The sequence below is a fragment of the Acyrthosiphon pisum genome, chromosome A2, assembly GCF_005508785.2.
Source record: "Acyrthosiphon pisum isolate AL4f chromosome A2, pea_aphid_22Mar2018_4r6ur, whole genome shotgun sequence".
In the NCBI taxonomy this organism is placed as follows: Eukaryota; Metazoa; Arthropoda; class Insecta; order Hemiptera; family Aphididae; genus Acyrthosiphon; species Acyrthosiphon pisum.
In genome coordinates this window covers 85,627,320-85,634,536 of record NC_042495.1, presented here as the reverse complement: position 1 = coordinate 85,634,536, position 7,217 = coordinate 85,627,320, and positions in this window count along the sequence as shown.

The window sequence follows — 7,217 nt, the reverse complement described above, 5'->3', positions numbered from 1 at the left end:
CAAAATAATGAATTCCCGGTAAAACACATAATGTTATAATATCGGCAGATGATTTTCACTCATCCTTTCGACGAACAAGAAGTTACAGTGGGCTTATAACAAGAGATACGACTATGACGTTCTCGGACCATCGAAACGTTATTAACGATTATGCGCGTGGCGTCAGAGTGGACCAGACGACTAAAAAAGCATAATAAAAACACCCTCAATATATAAATTTGAATAACTCAGGAACGACTCGTTCAAACTTTGATAGAGATATTATATCGATTAGGTATATCGAAATTTTCAAAAATAATTATCTGCTTATCAATTTACTGTAAATATTATGTTAGCTTGTATAAAAAAAAAGGTGGGTAAGTGGATTTCGCTCTGCTGTACAGTAGGTTACAAGTGGGTCACTGTATAATGGATGATATTAAATTTGAATTCAATGATATAATATCATTGTATAAGAAAAACGATTCTGAGCGGAGACGGTATGTGAGTCTAGGTATAAGACATAATATTATATATGGTATTAAAAAAAATTGACCTATAATAGGTACCTATAATAAATTCCAAATTAATCATGTCACAATATCCATTAGGTACTTATAACGCGTTATACAATATGTAATTTCATCCAAATTTGTACTTAAAATGACTATAAAAGTAAACTGTGTAAATGTATTTTTTAGATTTTTTTGTAACAGAATTAATTACTTACGTGGAATCTTCTTCTAAATGTTCAATTCTTAGATACAAAAGTTGAACATTTTATAAATTTTTAACTACAAAATAATTATTCAAATTAAAATTTGATAAATTTTGTCAAAATTCGATCTTTAAATGCTTATAAAAAAAAATTGTGCCCATGTATTTTTAATATTTTTCAACTGATATTGTAACAATATATCAGGAGCTTTGTATTACATTTTTACACTTTTTGGCCCAACAGATAAAACTTTATTGATATTTATAGAAAAAAAAAAACTAAAAAAAATTTAAACCGAAAATGTCCGTAAACAGCTCAAAAAGAGTCAAAATATTTTCAAAATTGTATGATGAGTAGAAAATGCTAATATAAACATTCAGTAAAATTTTCATGTATTTACAGTTATTCGTTTTGAATTACAACAAAAAGAAGAAAATCGCTACATGAGAAATTGTGTGAATATCCAATGTTGAAAAATTTGAATTTCAAACGATCATAAAAATTTAATATGACTTTCTTATAGATATTTTTTGTTTGATAAAGGTAGATAATCTTATAAGGAATCTTGTATTACATTTTAAAATCTTAGATTTAAAAAGAAAAATTTTTACGAATTCTTAACTCAAAATAATTTGCTAATTTTCGTGATTTTTCCATATTTTGTCAATTTTTGAACTTTAAATGCTTATAAAAAAAACTGTGACTAAGGATTTTTAATATTTTTCATCTGCTTTTGAAACAATATACTAGGAGCCTTCTATTAAATTTTCAAGCTTTTTTAATCAACAAATAAAATTTAATTGATATTTTTAGAATAAAAACTAAAAAAAAATGGAAAATGAAAATGTCTCTAAACAGTTCAAGATAAATCAAAATATTTTGAAAATGTCATCGTGTATAGAAAATGGAAATATAAACAACCATTGAAAATTTCATGTATCTACGGTCATTTGTTTTAAAGTTACACCAAAAACCAAATTCAATTTTGTGAAAAATCGATTTTGCGTAAAAATTCCCGTTTTTCCTTAAATTTTCTTTTGTGTTTCACGGCGCTTTTGAAAATTACTGGGAATTTTAAATTTTGACCTCCCCAATGCACCAACGATATTCACTTTCCAATCGAACAAGATACTGAAGTTGAAAATCGAAGCATTATTTCGACTACTTATCGTGTACACAGACACAAAAAAATAAAAACACACATCATTGTAAAATCAATACATTCATCGTTCCACTCAGAATCTAAAAAATTAATAACAATTAATTATAAGGAATATACGTACACATAACATAATATTATTAATTTAATTTCAGTTTTTTGTAAATTAAACTACAAGTGTTCATAATAAGTTTCTAAAACCATAACTATATATATTTTTTACCAATCGTTATTTTACATTACTAACGAAGCCTGGATGTTTGGATTTTAAATCACTATATCGTCCTTGTTAAATTAGATTCAATTTTATTGTCGTCGATACCAAAACTTAGACTAATAGACAATAATAGCGGTAACCAATAGACTGGTAACTATTTTTAGCTCATAAATATTTCTATTTCTCGGATAGTCGGATACCGACACCGCGTTGATAACGACGGTCGACGACTAACAAATAATAGGTACAAACTTTGATAGTTGCCTATTAGTATTTCATTTAACGTGACGTCGTGATTCAATCAACTCATTCAAACTTATTATAATCTATACTTACATATTACATAGTAATATAGTTAGCTTACAGGAGGTAGGTAATTAAAACTGTATTTGTTTAAAAATTGTAAATTTGTAACCATCTCTTTTGATTTCTTTAATAAAAAAAAAAAAGTACATTGTTATCACCAATAAGCTACCAATAGGTAAATATTATACAATAAGTTATAGTATTGGTTAGTAAACTAGTGTCGCATACCTGAAATTTAAAATATTTTATTTTTACATTAATTTATATATATAGATAAAAAAAAATAACTACAACCCGGAAAGAGAATCGTTTCCGACGATAATTTCCAGACCCGGATCGCGCACGGACGCCCGGCCCGGACCCGTCCCGGATAAGTGAGAACGGTCGTATTTAAAACTCAATAGACCTAACCTTTTAGTATTTAGTTTTAGTGTAATGATAATAATATGGTATATTGGTATATATATCAATTTGTATAGATAAATATAAAAAGTTTCATATTATAAATTATTCATCATACGAAATTACTATAGGTAGATACTTATAATTTGAACTTTGATTAAGAACATTACATAAAAACAAATGTTTTTTGGTACAATAATAGGTTATATGTAAGTATACCTATGAACAGGCCTTTTTAACGTCCGTAAGTCATAACATAAGGAAGAGTACCTACCTAATTATATTATTACATTTTTATAGCATTATTATTATAATCATAAAGGTAGGTACTATAATTGTATTTATTATTGACTACCTATTGTATAATGTATTACATTTTATTATCTTAGACTTGTATTAAATTAATTTTATTATATTTTAATATGTGATTTAAGTAGGTAATTAACATTTTTTATGATATAAGATTTTTTATGTAACTTTAATGTATTTTTCAATAAAATTTTAACATATTTATACTTTAATTTTGATATATTTTCATTAATTTTTGTCGGGACTTTTTTTCTGCAATTCATTATATTGAACTATCCGAGTGAATAATATTGTCCCAACATAGGTATAAACGTCGTAACGCCCTGCCTGTACGAGCGCATTTAGATACCGATTTCAAAGGTTTTTAGTGTCTAATAGCTCTGCTCATCAGATTCTAAAATGTTGAATGAATACAGGTAGTTAGTTCGATATAACTTTATAACTATGTGCATATTCATTTGGCACTGAAGGTGACGACTGACGGTAATTTTAAGGGGAGTTTATACACTCCAGTATTGTCCTTATTATTTTAGTAATTTCTTTATTCAGCAGGTAGTTGTGTATAAATTTCCACACCACCTTTGCGAAAAACGACGACATTGGAATAATGATGTCTGTTTAAATGCATGAGGTATTATACATGGCGCGTTTTTTTTATTGTGGTATCCCCGTTAAGGCCTAATCCACATGTACAAATAAAGTGTCAATTTTATCCACACTTTCACCACAAAGTAATTTACTCAATGGTGGATACGTTTTTGTTTTTAATGTATCTATATAAGAATTGTTTAATACGTAGGTAGGTATGTGTTTTGACGAAGGACCGTCACAGTTGACAATAATTAGGAAAATAATAATGTATTGATGGTAAAATTTGCAAAAGTTTGTCTATGATTGGATTGAACATTATGGAATTCGATGATGAAGCTTGTTTTTTTTTTATATAGTGGATTTGTGGATTTAATTTTAAATCAATAGGAAATATTATAAGACTTTAATTGTTTAAATTATTAAATGCATGCACTGGTGAATTATTTTTTAATATAATTTATTTCAATAGCTACAAGGAACTATTAAATTTTTCTACCAATACTCATAAATTTAAAAGTTACATGGGTTCATATTATTAGGAACCTAACTTTTTTTAATATTCCCATATGGATATTGGTGAAAAATGTAACAATAAACAAACGTTAGAATAGTGGAAATAATTAATATATAAACCATTCAAGTAATTTTAAATAAATTAAATTGACACTTCATTTGCATTGAAACTCTTGTAAATTACTTAATACTTAACCAGACTTACCTGTATATATATATTTAAATTTTAAGTTATAGGTTATAATTATAGTACTCGGAAGTTTAGGAGCTAAAGAAGGAAAAATATGCATGGCATATGCACAAAAAATAGTAAGATATACATGAAAAAAATATCAAATATGAAAAATAGTTTGATAACAATTTTAAACTCCAAAAAAGCCATTTTCTGTTGCTGTTAAATTGTACTAAAATAAATTTAAAATTTGAAAAAATAAATTTATATAATATTTAAAATAAGTCGAAAAACTGTATGGCATTTTGGCATTTTATTGAACTGAAAAAAAATAGTTAAAAAAATATATTCGAAAAGATATAGTACATCGGAATATAGTCGCGATAGAGATTAAATGCGCATCGTATAGTGTTTTCGTTAAAATGCGGTGATAACAATAAATACCTACCTACATTAATATGGAGTTATAAATTCAATATCATTATTAAAATACACGGCTTAAAAAAGAAAAAGATGAATTAATTTTTTTTTTAATAGGTAGGTACATTAAAATGCATAATATGAAGATCAAGAAATATGCACTTTTCCCCTAAAATTGACCAAATATGCGAAATTTGCATTTTCAATATTCAATTTTTAAACTGACCATTGTATAGCTTGGATTTTTTTAGTTTAGTGTTCTAGAAGTCGAGAGCATAATATAGAATAATATACAACTCTTACTACAGTCCTACAACTTCCGAGCCCTAATATTATAACATTTAAAATACTATCCTCTCGTCACCAACTATTTTCATTTATATTATGTATTATTATGAAATATTTTTAAATCATTAGTGCATAAGTATTAATTTCATTCTCTTTGAGAACTACTACTAATGCTTAAAAAAGAAAAAAAGAAAAATCCTCACTCATGCATTTTCTAATCATAACCAGCGAGACGGGAGAGAGATAAGGACTTCCGTACGACCTTTTCTTTTTTTCGATATCGACGACGTTGCTGGAACTTCTCGAGAATTTATAACTTTACTTTTAAGTTTAAACACTAAATATTAAATCCAAAAAAATCAAAATAATAAAACTAACTGGATAGGTCATTTAAAACAATTCACTTTTGAAAATATTACGTTGTAAATACACAAATAAATTCTATTCGATTAAACATTTACGTATACAAAACAATATAGTCTCCTTTTTAGCCAGCACGGTATTACACTATAATATTTAAACATTTAAAACAGTTTGAACCTAGTTTAATGTAATAAATACATAATATAATTAAAACTAAAATTAAATTAAAAATAATACTACATTATAAAAAAATGTACGATTGTCAATCACTCCTAAATGTCAATAAGCAATATAATATGTATAATGTTTTAAGTATAGTATTGCTCCTCAATGCTTCTTTATTTTATCTAATAAACCTAAAATTAAGTAAAAAATGTAAATATTTTAAGTACCAGCTGAGTAGGGTTGCCATAAAAGTTCAAGTACTGACCGGGACATTTACAAAAATAATTTAAACAACTGTTTTTTTTTTTTTTTAATTATAAAATTTAGAACACGGTGTAATGTACCTGGGTCTATATGCATAGAATAAAATAATAATAGCATTGAATTATGAAAGAAATTAAATTAGATGATACATTTGATTAATGAAATAATATTTATTTATTTATTTTGAAATATTATATTTTTCTGACTTTATCACCTGTTTCAATAGCTCTGGTTTTCCCATAGCATATGTATGAAACTCCGAACAGGTCATTTTGAAATTTAATTTGCATTGAATGACAGTTTCTATTTGAAGACGGTTACGTTCTTTTGTCCACTGGGCCATTATCAGTGAAAATATCCTTTCAACATTAGCGTTATGACCAGGAATAGCATATAAGTATTGGCACATCAAAATTAAATTACGTTTTCTTTCCAATATATCAGTTTTTTGAAAGAAATGTAACCATTTTTATAAAAATATAGTTTAATATAATTATTGGTACTAATATTATTTACACATAACCGGGACTTTTGTAGTCTAGTGGGACGACCGGGACCGAAGTCATGAATTGGTGACATATTCCGGTGTACCGGGACGTATGGCAACCCTACAGCTGAGGCCTTTGGGTGTGGGGATTTCAACCTATCCGCAATCCGAACCTAATAGGTAATTCAAATTTAACACCTTCCAGTGACCCAATTTTTTCCCTTACGTGTTTTAAAGCTACCGTAAACTTAAATTTTGATCTCTCGAATGCACCAAGATTCACTTTCCCACCACGAAATTGCATTGAGTATGTCAATAAAAAGCAAAAGCTAAATATTTCATCATTTCCAAATTATTTTCTTTAAATTTATTTATCTGAATAATTATTAAATCTAAAACCAATTAAAATGTATCTTTAAATGATTAATCTGCTGTTGACAATTGAATTAGACTATAGGTACTGATATTATGTTACCTTGTGGCATGTTTCCAAAATCATTATACTACTCAGTAGGTACTCATACACCACAGTCCACGGCAACAACCAAACAAATTGGTACCCCGTGTTCGGCGCAACTACTCACGGTTACTGGAAATACACTATTATAGCATAATATTATTATGTCGTATAGTGTACAATAACGCGGTATATTGTGGTAATACTATCATAGATAATTGTATCATTATTTTATTTATCTATTAACAATATTTCCCCTTCGTTGGTCGGGCTGTCGGCGTCTGGTAACGCTAGTGGATCGTGATTCGTGGATACACGTAATAATGTGGTAGGTACCTAATAACGAATTGGTGGGTTTTTGTTACTTTTACTTTCAGTTTTATTAATATTAAATAATGTTGTTCATC